We start from the raw sequence: 22459 nt of genomic DNA, 5'->3' as shown, positions 1-22459 counted from the left end.
CAGTAAGGGCTCAAACATGTAAACATTTGCCGTAGGTCTATGTATGGCTTTTGTGATTTTTCTTTTAGTCAAGCATCAGCTCTCATTTCTCGTCTTTTCTTTGTGTTTGGATTCAGGCCGTGCGAGCGCAATCTGCCTGCCTTGGAGATCCCTCCATCCGAAAGATCATTTCCATTTCCGGGACCACCCTCTCAGGATTCCTCTGGGAACCCAGACGCCGGGCACCGCTCCCCGCTTTCCTCTGGGCTCCAGAATGACCTACGCCAAGCACAGAGCAGTCCCCAGCATGGCTGCCGCGTTCTGGTTTCTTTGTCAATGTGAAGCGTCCTCGTTGCCGGTCGCGTTGCCATCCCAACGCCCTTTCTGTGCTCTCGGAGTGGCCAGCAGGGGGAGCTACGCGGCCGTTTCCGAGCCCCAGGCGGGGCTTTGTGACCGGCCAGGGCTTCTCCTAAGGAGTCCTAAGGATAGTACCTGTGGATCTTAACGTTAAGGAAGATAGAAACCGTCCTGGGCATGGCATGGAGATTCACTGGGTACTTCTGCAGATAGAACCTTAGGAGTCAGAAAGCTGGATGTTCTAGCTGTCGAGAGCTTTGCCGTCAGACATCCCTGTGATGAGATTTCTTAGCTACCTTACCTCCAGCGAGTGGCTTAAACTCTTCCAGGCATGGTTTCTTCATACGAAAAACTGGAGAATCCAAGCTGCCCTCAGGGGGATGCTGGAAGAGTCTCTGTGTGGCTAATAGAGATCTCAGCCACGGAGGCATTCGGGGAATGCTAGGTATCATTGCTCAGTGAAGGCTGAGCCAATTTCGAAGCACCCCGACCAGAATTCTCTCTCTCGGCTCTTTTCTCTCTCCTGGCCCGATGGCCTCCTTTTCTCTCCCTTCAGCTCTGCATTCTCTCCCTGCCTTTCCTGCCTGTAGCTGAGGCCTGGAACCCACGCTGTGGACCTCATCCTGGGCGGCGTCTATCCTCCCCGTTCCTGGATACCTGGGTAGGTGTGAGCAGGGCTACTCCAGGGTCTGGGAGCCTGGTGGTAGTGGTGGTGGCTGTGATGACAGGCAAGGCCCCAGCTGGGCCTGAGGACGTCAGGTTTCTAAGGGTCCAGCCCTCAGCTTCACTTTTTTTTTTTAATTAAATATAATTTATTGTCAAATTGGTTTCCATTCAACACCCAGTGCTCATCCCCACAGGTGCCCTCCTCAATGGCTATCACCCACTTCCCCTCTCCCCCACCTCCCATCAACCCTCAGCTTGTTCTCGGTATTTAAGAGTCTGTTATGGTTTGCCTCCTTCCCTCTCTCTAACTTTTATCCCCCTTTCCCCTCCCCCCCGGTCTTCTATGAAGTTTCTCAGGATCCGCATATGAGTGAAAACATATGGTATCTGTCTTTCTCTGCCTGACTTATTTCATTTAGCATAACCCTCTCCAGTTCCATCCACGTTGCTACAAAAGGCCATATTTCATTCTTTCTCATTGCCAAGTACTATTCCACTGTGTATATAAACCACAATTTCTGTATCCATTCATCCGTTGATGGACATTTAGGCTCTTTCCATCATTTGGCTATTGTTGAAAGTGCTGCTATAAACATTGGGGTATGAGTCCCCTATGCATCAGCACTCCTGTATCCCTTGGGTAAATTCCTAGCAGTGCTGTTGCTGGGTCATAGGCTAGCTCTATTTTTAATGTTTTGAGGAGCCTCCACACTGTTTTCCAGAGCGGCTGTACCAGTTTACATTCCCACCAACAGCGCAAGAGGGTTCCCGTTTCTTCGCATCCTCGCCAGCATCTAGCGTCTCCTGATTTGTTCATTTCACAGCCTCAGCTCCACTTGGGCACCTGTTCAGGTCTGGGTTGACCCGGGTAGTTTGGGTTGGGGCACATGTGGAAGTCTCCATGCATTCTGTCCTCCGAATCTCAAACGACGCTGCCTTTGTTCTGCAACTGGAGGGCCGGTCTCAATGCTCTCTGTCCTCAGGGATAGGTTTCCTTTGTTTCCATTTGAAACGCCGCGTCTCTTAGTGGACGGATAAAAGCCCTGTGCGTGGAATGACTAACTTGTTTTGGCCCTGGAAGTCCTGTGTCCCTGCAAAACCGTCAGTCCCAGGTGGGGCCGGCCACCCCGTGGGACAGAGCATGTAAGTGGTCTCAGGTGGGGTAGCCCTGCAAGAGAGCCCTGTGGCCGTAAGAGTCCCAGGGAAGACAGTTTCGCTCAAGAAAAAAAATGTGCCATTTCCTCCCACCACCAGAATCGATGTTGGCGCACGCAGGCATTTCTCGCAGCACCTGATGAATGGGGGATGCGGGCCAAGCTGCTATCTTCCAGAATTTGGCAGTGAGAGGGGTCAAAGGCGGACCTCAATCCAAAAGAAGACACCTTGAGGGGCGCCTGGGTGGCGCAGTCGGTTAAGCGTCCGACTTCAGCCAGGTCACGATCTCGCGGTCCCTGAGTTTGAGCCCCGCGTCAGGCTCTGGGCTGATGGCTCGGAGCCTGGAGCCTGTTTCCGATTCTGTGTCTCCCTCTCTCTCTGCCCCTCCCCCGTTCATGCTCTGTCTCTCTCTGTCCCAAAAATAAATAAAAAAAAAAACTTTGAAAAAAAAATTAAAAAAAAAAAAGAGGACACCTTGGAATGGCCACCTGCCTCTGTCCAGCAGCCCCTTGTCCAGAAGCCCTCAGGAGCGGGGCACTGGAGCCTTGGCCCCGGGACCCCCGAGGCAAGGCTGCAGCAAGCCCTTCTGGAGAGCGACTCCCGGACCTTTGCCTCTAATTGGCCCCCATTTCTGCACACAGCCATTTCCTCTGCCCACGGCACAACTCATAAAAAGCCAGGCTTTCTTCCATACCTTTGAAAAGTTCAAAGGAGCCCATATCCTAGGGAGATCTGGCAGCACAGGCACCTGGATCTGAGGGGACTGAGGGCTCTGGGCCGCTCACCCCCCCCCCCCCCCCCCCCCCCGCCTTTTACTGCTTGTCAGTGTCAGTGTCCCAGGCTCCAGGGGAAGGGAGGCCCAAACCCACCATGGCCAGCTCTGCTCTGTTTTATGGGATCAGGCTGTGCTCTTTAACCCTGCCCTGCATTTTGCAGTGGGAGCCCTCATGGCCACGGAGCAGGTCACGGAACAGATGTCAAGCCCATCCTAGAGCCAGCGCGTGATAAAGCCAAACTCACTGCTGGTGAGTCGGTCAGCCCTGCTCTGTTCAGAGGCTGCCTCCACAGCTTTGCTCCCATCATGCTTCTGCTCTTTTGTGGGGACCCTTTGTTGCAGTTGGGGGGTGGAGCACGGGCGAGCTTATCTGAGCCCAAGGTGCGGATGTGTTCAGATTAGCATAGGGTTTGCAGGCTCTCAGGCATAGCTTTTTGGCATTAACTGAACTTGGTTCTTCCCCAGTATCCAAATTGGTGATTTTTATGCAGCACCCTCTTAGACACTTACCCTCAACTTCAGACCAACGGTTTCGAGGGGAAAATGAAACGGCTTTGTGCTCTCTATCCCGACTTTCGTCCCTTACGAGGTGTTCAAGAAATGCTTGCTAATTGCACGAATCAAGGCGGCTTATGGAACAGGAAACTGGGATCTCGAAGGGGAGCCTGGTTTTGTTACTTACAGGTGTCTAGACAGAGGATGGGGCTAGATCGGAAGGGGAAAATTTTTATCTACTTTCCTCCCCGCAATGATCTTCGCTCTTTGACTACCCATCAAACCCACTGGTGGAGGAATACGGTGCACTTATTCAGTTGCACTCCCATGTAAGGCGGAAGGCTCGCCAGAACCTTCTGCGTGCCCTGCACCCTACCTTTTGTCCCTCAAGATGCCAATCACCTCAGGATGGCTCAGTTTGCCGGAGATCCAGAACCCAGGCCCTCTGGGTTTTCCTTTCCTCCGGTGTTTGACTGAACCCCTCCTGGAGCCCCAGTGGGCAAGTGCTGGCATCTGTGTCCACATAATTCGTGGCACCTTGGGCTAGAATGTCTGCCTGTTGTGCCACATCTAGATCGTTGAGGGTGAGGGTGAGAGTTGAGCCCTCCCTTTCCCCCAACACACACACGTACACACACACGCGCGAAGACACAAACATCCACCTACTCTCACCTCTCCCCACCGCCTCCCCGGGGTTGAGTCGGGCTAAGAGAGAAGCCAGGACATTTTTATCTGTATTTAATCACCACATTCTCTCCCACAATTACTCTGTGGGATTCTTCCCATGTATGTGGACCAACTGCTCCACGTTGAAAGAGTTTCAGGCAGCAATACCTCTGACGGCTTTCGTAGGTTATTTGTTTGCGTCTCAGACTCCTCTCCTAAATCCTGCTAGGGGGCACGTCCCCCCAGCTCCACCCAGGTTATGAATGTCATTGCTGAGCTCTGCGTAACGAGGTTTGAGTTCGGTTTGTCTGGCAACACTTCTGGATGTAATCTGTTCCGTGCGATGAGTCACCAAGGTCAGCATCTCCCCGCGAGGGAGGTTTCTGTGTGGGTCTGGCTTGGTCTCCCGACCAGCCTCTATCACTTCTGAGTGCTGTGAGCTTGGAATTACTGTGACACCTGCCCCTTGGCCCTCCAGCTACTTGGACATACTTTGGCCTATCAGGACTCGTTTTGAAAAGCAAGTGGGATATTATAGTAAAACGTCTGATACAGCTTTTCTCACCCGCAGCTGTGACCCACTGGTGACATAAATTTGATGGGTTGTGACCAGCGTTAAAAAAATAAGTAAGTAAAAAAAATAGAACATATAGTGGTTTTTCTTTGTGCTGATGAAAATGCTAGATGTTCCAAGATTAGTTTGTGGGATGACTGCCCAGCTCGGGAAATATACTAAGACCTCTTGAGGTGTATACTTGAAATGGGTGAATTTTGTGCTACGTAAATCATATAGCAATAAAACGATTTATAAAAAAAAAAAAGATTGGGGCGCCTGGGTGGCTCAGTCGGTTAAGCGTCCAACTTTGGCTCAGGTCATGATCTCGGAGTCCGTGAGTTCAAGCCCCGCATCGGGCTGTGTGCTGACAACTCAGAGCCTGGAGCCTGCTTCAGATTCTGTGTCTCCTTCTCTCTCTGACCCTCCCCCATTCATGCTCTGTCTCTCTCTGTCTCAAAAATAAATAAACATTAAAAAAAATTTTAATAAAAAAAAAAAGATTAGGAACCCTGAAAAAAACCCCATCAAGCTGTATGTTTGAGATCTGTGTGCTTTATTGTGGTATGCTAGACCTCAATTAAAAATTAAATATAAACAATGGCATAGAAAAGATCAGAGTACCTCACATGTAGAAGGGCAAGCATGAGTTTTATGAAATACATGTGTCAATGTGTGTGTGTGTTTGTGCACTCGTGCGTGCATTGGGCTACGGTAAGATGTGCTTCTTCCTGTGGATTGTTGCATAAAATGTTTAAAGCCTAAATGTGTGGCATAGATCGGTCCAGTGAAAGTAGGCATTTAACAATGGTTATGTATCCCCTTCCTTCTTTTCTAGAAACCCAAATTGTGCCCATGTTCAGTCACGGACCTTAGAGTGTGACCTGTTTCTGCCCCAGAGAGCAGAAATTCTGCCTAGCTAGAGAAGCCCCTCTCTTCCGTGTGCACACGCGCGCGCGCGCACACACACACACACACACACATACACTCAATTAAGTCAAGCTGTCTTTTCCAGTTAAATAAACATCACACTCCTGGAAGGAAGAACAAATAGCTGGTCTCTCCCCAAAGAAAATGTGCCTCTGGGCTTCTGGTTTGGAAGGTTTTGTAATGTTTACTTTTCAGTGTTCTCTACTTGACTCTTTCTCTCTTTCATTTGGTTTTCAATACCGCACGGTTTAAATGAGCTGTCTTAGTGCTGTGACCCCCGGTTGGGGGGTTGCTTTGACAGGCACGTGGCTCCCCCGGCCCCTTCCTCCCTCAGAAGTGTGAGTGGTGGAGCTTGTATCCGGAACCTGGAGATACAGAAGCATGGCTGTTGTGTGGGTGGGCGCGGGGGGGGGGGGGGGGTCTCAGCCACTGCCGCCACCAAGACACGTGTGGGCTGCTGTGCCATCTGGGTAAATCGACTAGGTTGTCCAGTCCCCGGTGACCTCATGAAGAGGACCAATTTGCAGGTAGCCCTCAGTTGACTCTGTTTCACCGAGGATGGAAAGAGAGGGTTTCCGTTGCCTTTGGACAATTGTTTCCTTTGGTTGGTTGCTCGCGTGACACCTTCCATGACCACTGAGGGGGCTGACACAGATGGGCTGGATGGAGAGACCAAGTTGGGAATGACAGGATGGCAGCTTCTGTTGGCACATTGGCGGGGGGGGGGGGGGGGCACCGAAATCTGGGAAATCAAGGAATTATTAGAATTTACTCTGGTTTTGGGGCGCCTGGGTGGCGCAGTCGGTTAAGCGTCCGACTTCAGCCAGGTCACGATCTCGCGGTCCGTGAGTTCGAGCCCCGCGTCAGGCTCTGGGCTGATGGCTCAGAGCCTGGAGCCTGTTTCCGATTCTGTGTCTCCCTCTCTCTCTGCCCCTCCCCCGTTCATGCTCTGTCTCTCTCTGTCCCCCAAAAAATAAATAAACGTTGAAAAAAAATTAAAAAAAAAAAAGAATGAATTTACTCTGGTTTTGTGAGGCCTGGCTTCAAATTCCATGTCACGTTATAGAGCAAGATGACTACTGATTTGTGGTCAATTTACAACTGGCTCGGGAGAGAAGGTTAGCGTCTGTAATTAGCTATGACGAGAAGGCCACGTCAACTCCTTCAGGCGCTTGGGATGCCTGAGTGCCCAGAGCCAGGGTGGATATTTTTATTATTTTTACTTCTTATCTTCTGGTTGTCTTTTGTTTCCCACCAAGTAGATGATCTATGGTGGGTGGTGGGTGGTGGATGGTCAGGGGCTGACAGGGGTGGACGTTAGTGGCTGGATCCCAGACCTTGAGGTCCGCCTACCCACTGAGAATCCCGGCCTTGCCACTTATTCGCAGCATATCTTTGTGCTTCAGTTGCTGCCTCAGAAAAATAATAGCACCTCATTCATGGGATTTTATTTTTGTGGTAAAAGATATATATATGTATATATAATTTACCCTCTTAATTATTATTATTAAATTTTTTTTTAACGTTTATTTATTTTTGAGAGAGAAAGCACGAGTGGGGGAGGGGCAGAGAGAGACACACACACAGAATCCGAAGCAGGCTCCGGGCTCTGAACTGTCAGCACGGAGCCCGAGGCGGGGCTTGAACCCACAAACCGTGAGATCACGACCTGAGCTGACGTTAGCCACTCAACCGACTGAGTCACCTGGGCGCCCCGATTGTTATTTTTAAACGTTTATTTGTTTCTGAGGGTGGGGAGGGGCAGAGAGAGAGAGGGAGACGGAGGATCTAACGCGGGCTCTGTGCCGACAGCAGAGGGCCCCGTCACGAACCCTGAGCTCGAGACTTGAGCTGAAGGTGGAAGCTTGACCAACTGAGACACCCAGGCGTCCCATCATCTTAATGATTTTTAAGCGTCCTGTTAAATACACTCACACTGTTGTCCTACCTTCCCTAACGTCCACCTCTAGAACTCTTTTCATCTTGCAAAACTGAGACCCTGTCCCCCTGAAACAACAACTCCCCCTTCCCCCCCCCACCCCCCCGACCCTGGAAACCACTGTCTTACTTTCGGTCTCTATGCATTTGACAGCTCTGGGTACCTCATACGAGTGGAATCATGCACTCATTTGCGTTTTGGGGACTTTCTTGTTTTACGTCGCCGAGCGTCCTCGAGGTTCATCCGGGTCCACAGCGTGCGTCGGGGTTTCCTTCCTTTCCAAGGCTGACCAGGATCCCACCGCGTGCACGTGTTTCGCTTACCCATTCAGCCATCGATGGAGACACGACTGGGTTGTTCCCACCTTTTGGGTATAGTGAACGATGCTGCTATAAACATGGGGGGACAAATACCTGTTAAAGTCTCTGCGTTCCATTCACGTGGGTATATACCCAGGAGTCGAATTGCTAGGTGGCATGGTAATTCTATTTTTAATTTTTTTGAGAAATCCTTACACTGTTTTCCACAGCAGCTACACCATTTTACCTTCCTAGCAGCCATGTACACGTGTTCTGGGTCCACATCCTCCGCCACTCTTGTTATTTTCTGTTAAAGATGCTCTTTGCTTATAATAGCCCTCCGGGATTTTGTTTCTGAGAGTTAGATGGCAGAACGTATGGAAAGCACTTAGCAGCGTGCTTGGCTTGGTAAGTGATGTCTATCTTTGGTACTTCAGGTTTTACCTCTCTTTCTGTGGAAGTAGAGTAAGTGACAACTGTCACGGAAGCCACCTGCATGCCTATTTGTCACCTCACAGATCGTTGGCCCCCAAAGGCCACGGGCATGCATTTAGACAGGAATAATAGATTCAGGTGTCCTCTGGAGAGGCCCTCTATGGCTTGCGGTCATGCGAAGCTTTGAGATTTTTGAGGGGAACAGTGTGGCTTTAAGGGGTATTCCTGGATGGGGAGTCCTTTCCGTGTGACCTCTTAGAGTCTTTTCTTGCCTGGGTCCTCACTTGTTTTGACTGCCTGGCCTGGTAGACACAAGATCTGTATAGAGAGAGGAGCAAATGAGAATACCTTGCCACGTCCCACCGAGTCTTCCGGAAACGGGGATGGCGACAAAACACAAGGTGTTTCTTTGAATGATTATGGAAACGTTGGAAAACAGCTTTATTCCCACTGGATCATTTAGTTAGCAAGAGATTATTTGAAATGGAATAACTAGCAAGATGAAAAATGGTCTTTATTTTCTAGAATGAGTCCGCGTGTCAAGGGGGGAAAAAAAAGGACCAAATGAACATGGTCTAAGGTAGGAAGACAGTTGACTGCAATAGCATTTATTCTATGGTTAGAACATTCCAAACGAGGGTAAGAGACATGCTCTGTGTATACACTATTTCTCAGCCAGATGTTGGGCTCTGTCCTCTCCTTCAGCAAAAGGCTGCGGATTTCTGTACCTCATTGGCCATATGGGTTTATACTTTCTGGTAAAGAGAAAGCCAGAGAAGTGATTTTTGGATTAGAAAACCAGGAAGAATCCAGTAATAGGCCAGTAATGTTTAAAAGACAAAAAAAGAAGAAGAAGAAGGGCGCCTGGGTGGCTCAGTCAGTGAAGCGTCTGACTTCGGCTCAAGTCATGATCTCACAGTTCGTGAGTTTGAGCCCCATGTTGGGCTCTATGCTGGCAGGTCGGAGCCTGGAGCCTGTTTTCGATTCTGTGTCTCCCTCTCTCTGCTCCTCCCCAGCTTGTGCTCTCTCTCTCTCTCTCAAAAATAAATAAACATTAAAAAAAAAGAAAGAGAGAGAGAGAGGTATGTGGGTGGCTTAGTCAGTTAAGCGTCTGGCTCTTGGTTTCGGCTCAGGTCATGATCTCACAGTTGGTGGGTTCAAGCAGCAAGTCGGGCTCCGAGCTGACAGTGTGGAGCCTGTTTGGGATTCTCTCTCTCCCTCTCTCTCTGTTCCTCCCTACTTGCTCTCTCTGTCTCTCAAAAGGAACTTAAGAAAGAAAGAAAGGAAGAAAGAAAGAAAGAAAGAAAGAAAGAAAGAAAGAAAGAAAGAAAAAGAAAAAAGAAAAAGAAAAGGATAGAAACATTTTTTGGTCTGTGATTTTGCTCAAAAAATCCAGGGCAAGTTCTCCACCCCCCTCCCCCAAGGCAAGTTTTTAATAGTCATGTTTCCATCCGGTTGATATAGTTCCTTACCTCTCAGTTTAAAAACTGATCTACTATATGCTAACTAACTTGGATGTAAATTAAAAAATAAATAAACTATTAAAAAAACTAATCTAAATGTAAATAGCTTTAATTGCAATTTTGAGGCTCCCTGAAAGAATTCATTGGAGTATTCTTCATTGTTACATATCATATCTACGTATCTATGTACCTATCTATTGCGCATACACACAGATAATATCTATAGACACAGGATTGGATACCAGTTTCGTAAGGCAGTAGCTTATAAAATTTCGGGTGGCCTTTTTAAAGAAAAAAAAATACAAATGATCTTTGCAGAATTTTCCAGAAACACAAGTGTGTTAACCCCTCCCAGGTGCTGGCTGAAGCCTGAGTTTCAGTTGGCTTCCTGTGAGAGCCCCTGTGAGGTCTCCCCGCTTTAGAGGCTCCCTGAAGGGTGGTCCATTATCTCCTACTGGGGGGGTTGTGTTTGAGCTCTAGCGGGGACGAAACATGGGTCATGGTAACTAGCGGCTGGAACTTGATCCTGACTCCAGGCCCCTGGACCTTCCCCATCTTTATGGGCCTACTCAAAGGCCAGGGAAAGCATGTTTAAGGAGCGAATCCAAATGCTTTGGTCTTGATGCAATGGCAGGGGAAGGAGAGCAGAGGCGAGGGAGAGAGCCTAGTGACCAGGACAGCTGGAGGACAGGAACGTCAGCTGTTTCCAGCTGAGGCGAAAATGGCCTCTTCACAAGAGCTGGAGGCCGGTAGGCTGAATTATTCATGAGAAGGAAATTGGTCTGGGAGTGCCACTGCAGGGAAAGGCATGGTTTAAGTGGGCTGAACTATGCGGGTGCAGCCAGCCCATTATTCTGGGCCCCAAGGTCCACGTCTTCCCCGGAGCCCGGGAAGCAGCCCTCGGTCTCCTGGGGCTGCAGCGCGCACTCAGAGAGCAGCAACGACCCGAACAACCAGATGTCCCGAAGGTCAGCATCTCGTCTTCCTGCTGATGTCTTCTGTGCATCGTCATCTGTCCGCAGAAGTGCAGGGTCGGTGCGCGGGGAGAGGACAGACAGCAGACGGACCCCAAAGCAGGGGTCCCCAGGAGCAGAATGGAGACAGACTGGGGAAATACTCCTGGGTACAGGACGTGATGTCTCAGTGCCACGTGTAGCCTGGATTGGATCCTGGGTCAGGAAGGATGGCTGTAAAGGACGCCATCGGACAATTGAAGAAGTTGGTACACGGATTATAGGACAGATAATAGCATCGGTTTTAAATTTCCTGAATTTGAATATTATACGGTTGCTATGTAAAATCTCAGGATAAAAATGCTGAAATATGCAGGGGTGAAAGGCAATGTTGTCTCTGTAACTTACTTTCAAATAGTTCAGAAAATACTAATTATTTATGTAATCATATATACGTATGTGTATATGTATATATGGAGAGAGTGCACAAATGTAGCAAAATAAAGGTATAAGGGGGTTCTCTGTACTATTCCTGAGTCCTCTAAAGTTTGAAATTATTTCACACCAAAAAGTTACGAAATAAAAAAGCAGAGCTTATGGAGTTCTTAGGACCATGTCCTTCAGAGTGTTTCCCAGTCGTCTATGTTAGAATTCCATGGGGTATTTAAGGTGCAGATTCAGGGGTTCCACCCACAGACCTCTGTTCCAGCAGGTTTGGGAGAGCCTGAACATGTGTATTTTCCGCAAGCACCCCAGAGGATTCTGGTCCAGGCGGCCAACAATTGCCACTTTCAGAAACACTTCCTCTTCCGGGAAGATGTGCTGACAAGCCAATGGGCAGAAGGACAGGTGAGCCTTGTCAGAGCCCCTCCTTGGCCTGCCTTCATTCTCGATGGCTCGTTGTACCTACAATGTGCCAAGTTCTGACCTAATCCCATTAAGGAGGGAGCTGGGGCTGGTTTAGGATGAAGTCACCCACCCTAAGCCAGCGGTGGTCTCGTGTCCCCTGGGCCCCAGCTCATCCCTGTGTCTCTTTGCTAACACGGTAGACATGGTGTCCCGGGGGACAGTCTCAGAGTCATTCAATCCTCCCAGGAACCCAGAGGTAATATTTGTGAGTGCAATGACAGATACAGCCCCCTTTTCTGTCGTGAAGCTCAGACCAGGGCTAGATCTCATGAGGAGCCGGGAGGGTGGGAAGGCTAGCCCTGATCTGAAATAGGGCCTTCGTGAAGGGAACGATGGGGGATAATACTGCTAAGAAAAGGTGACACCAGATGACGGGGGGGGGGGGGTGAGAAGGAAGATCCCGGGTATCGGGGAGCCCATTTTTCTGCAGGTCCCAACAGGTCTGACAGATAAATATCAGACTGTGTGTCCCGATAATAATAATTATTAAAAAATTCCCAACTCTTGTCTCAAGCTCTTACCAGTGGCTTTTGGAATCATCAGAGTTTCCAGAACAGGTAGACCCTTCTCTTCTGTCCCATGGTGGTCCGTCTCTGGCTACGTGAGTGATTCCCTATTGCTGTCACCTCCAAGCTGCCCCTCGCCGCTCTGAGTAGGTACGATCTCAACTACCTCCCTCTTCTCTCCAGAAGGAGGTGTACTTGTTTCTTATTTACTTGGTTTTATTTAGCATTTATTTACTGAGTAAGCAAAACACAGAGCTGAAAAAGAAAATGTATGAAGAATACGTAAATAGCACCTGCCTCACCAGCCCTCCCAAGGGCACACATCTCTCTTATCTTTCCAGAGATAGTGTCTCTATACTAAGGAACAGATTTGTCTCTGTTTTAAGAGCAAATTCTGTTTTGTACTTTGCTTCTTTTACCGATTTAAAAATATATCTAGGAGATCATGCCCCATCAGTCCCTGAGAAGATGCCCCACTCTTTCTGTGACTGTGTAATATTCCATTGTGTATATGACCTGTGGCTTAGTTAATTGATTCCCTACCGATGGCCATTGAGGTTGTTTCCAAACTTCCCATTTTAATACACTTGTGAGTATAATGCAGGCTAAATTTTTAAAGGTAGAATTGTTGAGTCAAAAGATACGAGCTTTGGTAATTAAAAAAAAATTTTTTTTTAACGTTTATTATTGAGAGATAGAGAGAGACAGAGCATGAGCATGGGAGGGACAGAGAGAGGGGGAGACAGACACAGAATCTGAAGCAGGCTCCAGGCTCTGAGCTATCAGCACAGAGCCTGACGCGGGGCTTGAACTCACAAACTGTGAGATCGTGACCTGAGCCGAAGTCAGACGCTTAACCGACGGAGCTACCCAGGCGCCCTGAGCTTTGGTAGTTTTGATGCATATGGCCAGATTTCCTTCTATTGAGGTACCAGTTGACATGGCCACTAATCATCTGTAAGTGCCTGTTTGACCACATACTTGTCGCCATAATAGATTGTCAGTTTTTTTTGACATTTGCAATTTTATATGTGAAAAAAAATGTGCTCCACTGAAATTTTAATTTACAGTCTTCTTAGAATAAGTGGATCTGAACATCTTTTCATGTTTAAAATCTATTTTCATTTTATTTCGGAAGTATTTCCCTGCCCCTCCCCACCCCCTACCCATATCCATTGTTTTTTTTTCTATTGGGTTATGTTTATACCGAAAAGGAGCTGTTTATATATTAGCCACGCAGACCGTGAAATATTGTATGTAGTCGAATGGATCAGTCTTTTCTTAAATGGCTTCTGTTTTGCTTTGCAGTTAAAGAGATATTCTTTATGCCAAGATTAACGTAGAGATTATCTCATGGAATCTTCTAACTCTCCCATGACTTAATTTTTATGTAAACATTTTAAACCCACATTACATCTACCCTGGTGTAAGATGTGAAGTGTGAATGCAACTTCCTTTTTTCCACAGGTGGTTATCCAACTGTTCCGACACCATATTTTCTGTACTGATTTCATGTGCTGTCCTTTCCGTACACTAAATTTTCGTTTGTGCTCGGGTTTATTTGTGGACTTTTAGCTCTGTCTCGTTTATCTGCCTGTCTGGTTTTCATCGTTATCACACGATTTCAGCCATTAATGAGAATATGTCCGTATTTGCCTGTGCCGCCTCGTTATTACTTTTCTTTTTCAGAAATGTCCTGACCACTTTGTTTGCTTATTTCTATATATAATCTTTAGGATCTCATTATCTAGTACAACACTTTTATTGGTATTTTATTTGGATTGCTTTTTTATAGGCTCTTGATACAGTAAGTAAGGGAGAAATTACACTGTGTTATTTCCCGATCCAGGAGTATAATGAATCGTTTTATTTGCTCAGAATATTTTTAATGTGTCCTACAGTAACATTTTAATTTTTTTATATAGATTTTCGCTCAATTCTCATTGACTTTATTTCTAAGTAGCTGCTTTCTTTTCTCTGTTGTAAATTACTCTTTAATATATCTTCTAACTGGTTGTGGTTAAGTGTATGCCGAAAGATATTGAGTCAGTCATTTTATATTATTACTGAATTTTCTTATAGTTTATAAGAAACACAGAGTGGGAGTATCAATCAATAGAAATTAGCTTTTCGCCTCTTCCCTTTAATATTTATTCACAGAATAAATTCTTTCTCTGTCACTGGTCAGTTCAAGTTTTCTTGGGCAAGTGACTGATGTTGAGTATTCTTTACTTTGAAAGAACTCATTAATTTGCCAGGGATAATCTTCCAGTGGTACTGGTTTCTTAGGAATTTTATGTTATTTATGTTGATGCCATTTTTGGGGGGGCCAAATCAGTAAAAAAAAATTGGTGTTCTCAATGAATTCTATGATTCACTTCTCTTCGCTAGTTGAATTACCAGCCAGTACAAGAGCCTAGTCATCATAATCCATTACTTCGACTAGACATCGATTTCTTATTTAATGAATTATTGCTTTTGGCGTGGTCTGAATTTCTTTGGTTACAATACGCTTCTTGATATCAGAACAATTTCTATCAGTGTCTCTGCTTCCATTTGTCGCTTTTGTTTCATATTCTGTTAATTTATATATGGATTTTCTCTCAGTTTTTTAAAAAAAATTTTTTTTAATGTTTATTTTTGAGACAGAGAGAGACAGAGCATGAACGGGGGAGGGGCAGAGAGAGAGGGAGACACAGAATCGGAAGCAGGCTCCAGGCTCTGAGCCATCAGCCCAGAGCCCGATGCGGGGCTCGAACTCACGGACCGCGAGATCGCGAGATCGTGACCTGAGCTGAAGTCGGACGTTTAACGACTGAGCCACCCAGGCGCCCCTTCTCTCAGTTTTTTAATAGATAAATTGAAAGATGAGAAAAGACAATCCCTTTCATAGATGTCCAAAAAAGGAATCCGTACCTATGTTCCACAATATCTTTCAGTGGCAGTTATAATGGCGTATTTATGCTTTAATGAGCTTTAAAAAAACAACATTTATTTATTTTGAGAAAGAGAACGAGAACGAGTGGGGGAGGGGCAGAGGGCGAGAAGGAGGGAGAGAATCCCAAGCAGGCTCCGTGAACTCACGAACCATGAGATCATGACCTGAGCTGAAAACCAAGAGTTGGACACTTGACCGACTGAGCCACCCAGGCGCCCCAGCTTGTAACAAACATTTGCATTTTGTTTGTATTCTGGACTCTCTTCCCTGTATTTGAAAATGTATTTTAGACTCCGTAAAACATTGTTTACTTGTGTTGTGGGGCTCGAATAGCGCATTTCTGGGACCCTGATGAGAGCAGGGGACTCTTTCAGTTAGGGTTTAGCGGTTTGCAGTCACTTCTGTGTGTAATCAGTTATTGTTGGTGTTGTGGTGTGGGCTGGCTCCCACAAATATCTCACTGCCAACCCTATGGCTGACCGCGAGCATGGAGGAGCCAAGCAGAGTGGAAAGAGATGGAATTCCCCTTAAAAAGCCCACGGAACAAGCGTGAGCTAGGTGTGGCTAACCTGGGGGACAGTAAAGTGAGCTCTTACCCGGCTGATATGAGGCTGTGCTAATCCATCGAAGCCTGTCCTTTGTGGCAATCCCAGGCTGACCAAGAGAGGGACTGTTGCATTTAGCAATCAACAGAGTGAATTCAAATAAAACATATTTTTCACCTCTGAACTGTAGGACATTATCAGAGTTCAGGTTTGATCGGAACATTGCATTCAAGTACAGAACTGTAGCAGCATTTTTTTTCAAAATTTAATTCTTTTATTTATATACATAATTTGTAGTTATTATGAAAATTAATAGTCAAATGTTATCACATAAAAGGTTCTTCTGAATTTGCCCACTTATAATACTTTGTTGGGAATACTTTCAGTACCTTGCACAAGACATATATTATAACATATACATTATATATAATATGCATACCCATGTTTTCTTTCGCAAATGAGATTAGCTCATACATATTATTGTTTTGTTCCCACTTGTCCATATAAGTCAGCCATTCTTCCTGTCGGCGTGTAGAGATAACTCACGTTGTTTTTTAATGGATGCAGGGTATTTTGCCAAATGGATGTTCCAGTATTTATTTTAGCCGTCCCTTCCTTTTAGACTTTTGTTTTCTTTTCCCCCAATTCTTTTGCTATTAAAGACAAGGCTGCAATAAAGATTTTTAGGCAAGCATATCATTGCACACTGTTGTAACTTCATCTGTAGGAGAGAAATTCCTGGACTTCCAGTATAATTACTGGGTCAAAAATACACATATTTATCACTTGGATAAGTGTTACCCAGGTGCTCTCCAAAAAGGTTGTGCTAATTTATACTCTCACCTACAGCATTTGGGAGAAGAGCTACATCCTTGGCTACAAAGCTGGGGAGAAGATATCTTTCCACCTCTCTATATTCTCACACTGCTGTGTAGAGCCGTGAAAGAGCTTGGAGGTGGGACTCAAGACAATCTTGTAGAGCTAGTTTGGTGTAGTACAGAAATCAGAGAGTTTTGGAGTCAGGAAGACTTCAGGGTTTGTTTGTTTTTTTAATTTTTAAAACTTTATTTATTTTTGAGAGAGAGAGTGTGAGCAGGAGAGGGGCAAAGAGAGAGGGAAACACAGAATCCGAAGCAGGCTCCAGGCTCTGAGCAGTCAGCACAGAGTCCGACGCAGGGCTCGAACCCCCGAACTGTGAGCTCGTGTCCTGAGCGGAAGTCGGACGCTCAACTGACCGAGCCACCCTGGTGCCCCTGAAAGACTTTAGTTTTAATCTTGATCCAGCCATCCACTAACAGGGTGAATCTGGTGCAATTTACTTAATCTCCTTCAGTGGGGATAATAATGCTCCTCTTGTACTGCTGCTGGGAAAGTTTAATGAGGTGATATATGCAAAGGTAAATGTTAGAGACTGTGTTATGTGTCTGTCAAATCTTGTTTCCCTCCACTCTTCCTAGCCTACATTTCCCAGCCTCCCTTGCAGCTAAGTGGGAGCCATGTTGACTGGGTTCTGGCCAATTAGAGGCGGGCAGAAAGGATGAACACTATCTCCAGGCTCTTTCCCTTCCTCTGAAACAACGGGGTCCTGCCTTGAGATGTTAGGGGGACATGTGCCCCTGAGAGCAGCCTGTGCCTCTGCATGGAGGAGCTCTGCCCCACGTCCAGCCCACCTCAGACTATAGTAGATCAAGAAGTAGACCGTTATTGAGGCAAGCCATTGAGATTTCAAGGGTCTGTACAGAATGGGCAAGCCCACCGTCACCAATGAGTGTAAGGGCTTAGTGAACAGGGCAGTCATTCTGCAAACACATATGCTCTTTCTAGGTTCAAGATTAGATCTGAGGCTTAGTTAGTAACCTTAAGAAGTTCCTCCCTGGGGCCTGAGCAGTCTCGTCTATTAAGTTGAGTGCAGAGCTCAACGCACCCCAATGTCTCTCCCAGGTCTCCTATTCAGTGGCTTAGATTCAGTAGAGGGCAGTGCATACGTGTAAATCCTTGGTACCTCAGGCCCAGATGTCCTTAAAACTCAGCAGCAAGATAGCATAGCATGGGGGTTATAACACGGACATCAGAGCCAGGCTCCCTCATTTCAGAGCCCACCCTCCCCTGTACAAGCTGTACAAACTTAGGCATACAGGTTACTTAACCTCTCTGTGCCTCGATTTTACATCATGTTTTATAATTTTCCTCATACAGACCTTAGGCATATTTTGTTAGCTTTATACCTAAGGTATAGTAAAACCTTGGTTGACGAGCATAATTCATGCCGGAAACATGCTTGTAATCCAAAACATTTGTGTATCAAAGCTAATTTCCCCATAAGAAATAATGGAAACTCAGATGGTTCATTCCATAACCCCAAAATATTCCTAGAAAAACGATTACAATGCTGTAATATAATACAAAAGAATAAATAAAATACAAAATATAAAGAAAAATAAATTAACCTGCACTTACCTCTGAGAACCTTTGTGGCTGTGTGAGGGGGACAAGAGAGAGGAAGGTTATTGTGTAAGGCGACTTTCACTATCACTAACGGAATCACTGTTACAGAAAGTATTAATAAACTCTTGTCATATACTGTATTTAATGTAATTGGCAATAAGGCAGCAGAGGAAAGGGTCTGTATCTGCAGGCAGCCTGACCTAAAAGGACGCAAAGCATCCCTAAGCTCACCCTTGCACGGAAAAGCAAAGGACTGTCCACGGGGGCTTTGAAGTGACAAAAAATACACAAGTGCCAGTCGTGGGCACCTTCCAATGTTCTGAAAAAATCACTGATTTCTGCTGAATACCGTGGCCCGAGACCAAGCATCTGAGCATGGGAGATGATGACCCACAATTCCGTGTGCACACGCGCCTGAGAGAAGAACCATTGACTCAGTGGTGATCATGTGACATTCAGTGTCACGCACTGCTTGTATTATAAGACATCACTCATTTATCAAGTTAAAATTGACTAGAAATGTTTGTTCATCTTGCGGAACACTTGCAGAACGAGTTACTCGCAATCCAAGGTTTTACCGTATTTCGTTTTAGGCCGTGTCAACGCAAATGGCAATTTCGACTTGTTCATTTTCGATATATACGATGACAATTGACTTTTGTATGTTAACCTTGTATCTCGTAACCTTGCTGTAACTGCTTATTAGTTCCAGGAGTCCTTTTTTGATTCTTTCAGACTTCTATATAGACAATCACACCATTTGTGAACGTAGATAGTTTTATTTCTTCCTTCTTAATCTTGCACCTTTTATTTCTGTTTCTTCTCTTATTGCATTAGCTAGGACTTCCAGTACAATATTGAAAAGGAGCAGTGGGAGGGGATCCATTATTTTTTATTTTTTTATATTTATTTATTTATTTATTTATTTATTTATTTTATTTTTTTAATATATGAAATTTATTGTCAAATTGGTTTCCATATGACACTCAGTGCTCATCCCAAAAGATGCCCTCTTCAATGCCCATCACCTCCCCTCCCCTCCATTATTTTTTAAATGGAGACAACAGTGGGATCTATTCAGTAGGATTCTTTTTTAAAATTAAGTTTTTGTTTTCATGCCAGTATAGTTAACATACAGTGTTATGTTGGTCTCAGTTATACAATATAGTGGTTCAAGAATTCTATACATTACTCAGAACTCATGTTAAGTGTACTCTTCAATTCCCATCGCTATTTCAGCTATGCCTCCCCCCACTTCCACTCTGGCAGCCACGTTTGTTCTCTAGAGTTGAGTCTGTTTCTTGGTTTGTCGTTCTTTTTTCTCCCTCTTTTTCCTGCGCTCATTGGTTTTGTTTCTTAAATTTCACATATGAGTGAAATCATTTGATATTTGTCTTTCTCAGACTGAATTATTGCGCTTAGCACTGTACTCTCTAGCTCCATCCATGTCCTTGCAAATGGCAAGATTTCATTCTTTTTTGTGGCTGAGTAATATTCCATATACCGTATATACCATTTCTTCTTTATTCATTCATCTATCAAAGGACACTTGGGCTACTTCCATGATCTGGCCATTGTAAATAATGTTGCAATAAACATAGGGGTGTCCTTTTGAATTAATGTTTTTGTATTTTTGAAGTAGATACCTGGTAGTGAAATGACTGGATCATAAGGTAGTTTTATTTATTTATTTATTTATTTATTTATTCATTTATTTTAAAGTTTATTTTTATTTATTTTGAGAGAGAGAGAGAGAGAGAGGGAGCTGGGGAGGGACAGAGAGAGAGGGAGACAGAATCCCAAACAGGCTCCCCATCCTCAGTGCAGAGCCTGATGCAGGGCTCAAACTCACAAACCATGAGATCATGACCTGAGCCGAAATCAGGAGTTGGATGCTTAACCGACTGAGCCACTCGGGGGGCCCCAAGCTAATTCTATTTTTAACTTAAAAAAAATTTTTTTTAACCTTTTTTTATTTATTTTTGAGACAGAGAGAGACAGAGCATGAATGGGGGAGGGTCAGAGAGAGAGGGAGACACAGAATCCGAAACAGGGTCCAGGCTCTGAGCTGTCAGCACAGAGCCCGATGCGGGGCTCAAACTCACGGACCGCGAGATCATGACCTGAGCTGAAGTCGGACGCCCAACCGACTGAGCCACCCAGGCGCCCCTATTTTTAACTTTTTGAGGAACCTCCGCACTGCTTTCCACAGTGGCTGCACCAGTTTGTGCTCCCCTCAACAGTGCAAGAGGGTTCCTTTTTCTCCACATCCTCACCAACACCCATTGCTTCTTGTGTTTTTTATTCAAGCCATTCTGACACGTGGGAGGTGATGTGTCATTGTAGTTTTGATTTGCATTTCCTTGATGACGAGTAATGTTGAGCATCTTTTCATGTGTCTGTTGGCCATCTGTGTGTCTTCTTCGGAGAATTGTCTGTTCATGTCTTCTGCCCATTATACATATATATATTTATTTATTTTAGATTTTCTGTTTAAATTAGTGGGGAGAGGGGTAGGGAGGGAGAGAGAGAGTGTCTTATGCAGGCTCCATGTTCAGCGTGGAGCCTATGTGGAGCTCAATCACATGACCTTGGGATCATGAGCTAAGCCGAAATCAAGAGTTGGACACTCAACCAACTGAGCCACCCAGGCGCTACTTCTACCATTTTAAAATTGGACTATTGGTGTTTTGGGTATTGAGTTGTATCAGTTCTATATAGTTTGGATACTAACCCTTTATCAGATATGTCATTAGCAAATATCTTCTCCCACTCAGTAGGTTGCCTTGTGGTTTTATTGATTTTTTTCCTTTGCTGTGCCAAAGCCTTTTATTTTTATATAGTTCCCAGAGTTTATTTTTGTTTTTATTTCCCTTGCCTCAGGAGACGTATCTAGAAAAATGTTGCTGCAGCCAATGTCAGAGAAATTACTGCCTGTGCATTCTTCTAGGATTTTTATGGTTTCAGGTCTCGCATTTAGGTCTTTAGGCCATTTTGAATTCATTTTTGTATGTGATATAAGAAAGGAGTCCAGCTTGATTATTTGCATGTTGCTGTCCAGTTTTCCCAACACCGTTTGTTGAAGGGACTGTTTTTTTCCCATTGGATATTCTTTCCTGCTTTGTTGAAGATTAATTGACCATTTAGTTGTGGGTTTCTTTTTGGGCTTTCTATTCTGTTCTATTGATCTATGTGTCTTTTTTTGTGCCAGTACCAAAATCTTATGATTACTACAGCTTTGTAATATAACTTGAAGTCTGGAATCGTGATGCATCCAGCTTTGCTTTGCTTTTTCAAGATTGCTTTGGCTATTCAAAGTCTTTTGTGGTTCCACAGAAATTTTAGGATTGTTCGCTATAGTTCTGTGAAAAAATGCTGTTGGTATTTTGATAGGGATTGCATTAAATCTGTAGATTGCTTTGGGTAATGTAGACATTTAATAATATTTATTCTTCCAATCCATGAACATGGAATGTCTTTCCACTTCTTTGGGTCATCTTCAATTTCTTTCATCAATGTTTTATAGTTTTCAGAATACAGGTCTTTCTCCACCTTGGTTAAGTTTATTCCTAGATATTTTGTGTTTTTGGTACAATTGTAAATGGGATTGTTTTCTTAATTTCTCTTTCTGCTGCTTCATTACTATGTAGGAATGCAACAGATTTCTGTACAGTGATTTTCTGTGACTTTACTGAATTCATTAATCAATTCTAGTAGTTTGTGTGTGTGTGTGTGTGTGTGTGTGTGTGCGTGTGTGTGTGTGTGTGGAGTCTTTAAGGTTTTCTATATATAGTATCATACCATCTGAAAATAGTGAAAGTTTAACCTCTTCCTTACAAATTTGGATGCCTTTTATTTCTTTTTGTTTTGTGCTTGCCGTGGCTAAGACTTTAGTACTATGTTGAATAAAAGTGGTGAGAGTGGACGTCCGTGTCTTGTTACTGACTTTAGGGAAAAAACACTCAGTTTTTCCCCATTGAGGATGATGTTAACTGTGGGTTTTTCATATAAGGCCTTAATTATGTTGAAGTATGTGCCCTCTAGACTTACTTTGTTGAGGGTTTTTATCATGAACGGATGTTATACTTTGTTGAATACTTTTTCTGCATCTATTGAAATGGTCATATGGTTTTTATCTTTTCTCTTATTGATGTGGTATATCATGTTGATTGATTTGCAAATATTGAACCACCCTTGCATCCCAGGAATAAACCCATTTGATCATGGTGAATGATTTTTTTTAACGTATTATTGGATTTGGTTTGCTAATATTTTGTTGAGGAATTTTTCATCTATGTTCATCGGAGCTATTGGCCTCTAGTTCTCCTTTTTTGAGGTGTCGTTATCTGGTTTTGGTATCAAGGTGATAGTGACCTCATAGAATGAATTTGGAAGTTTTCTTTCCTCTTCTATTTTTTGTAATGGTTTGAGAAGAATAAGTATTAACTCTT

This window comes from Acinonyx jubatus, chromosome D2, assembly GCF_027475565.1.
Source record: "Acinonyx jubatus isolate Ajub_Pintada_27869175 chromosome D2, VMU_Ajub_asm_v1.0, whole genome shotgun sequence".
Taxonomy (NCBI): Eukaryota; Metazoa; Chordata; class Mammalia; order Carnivora; family Felidae; genus Acinonyx; species Acinonyx jubatus.
This window is presented reverse-complemented; position numbering follows the sequence as displayed.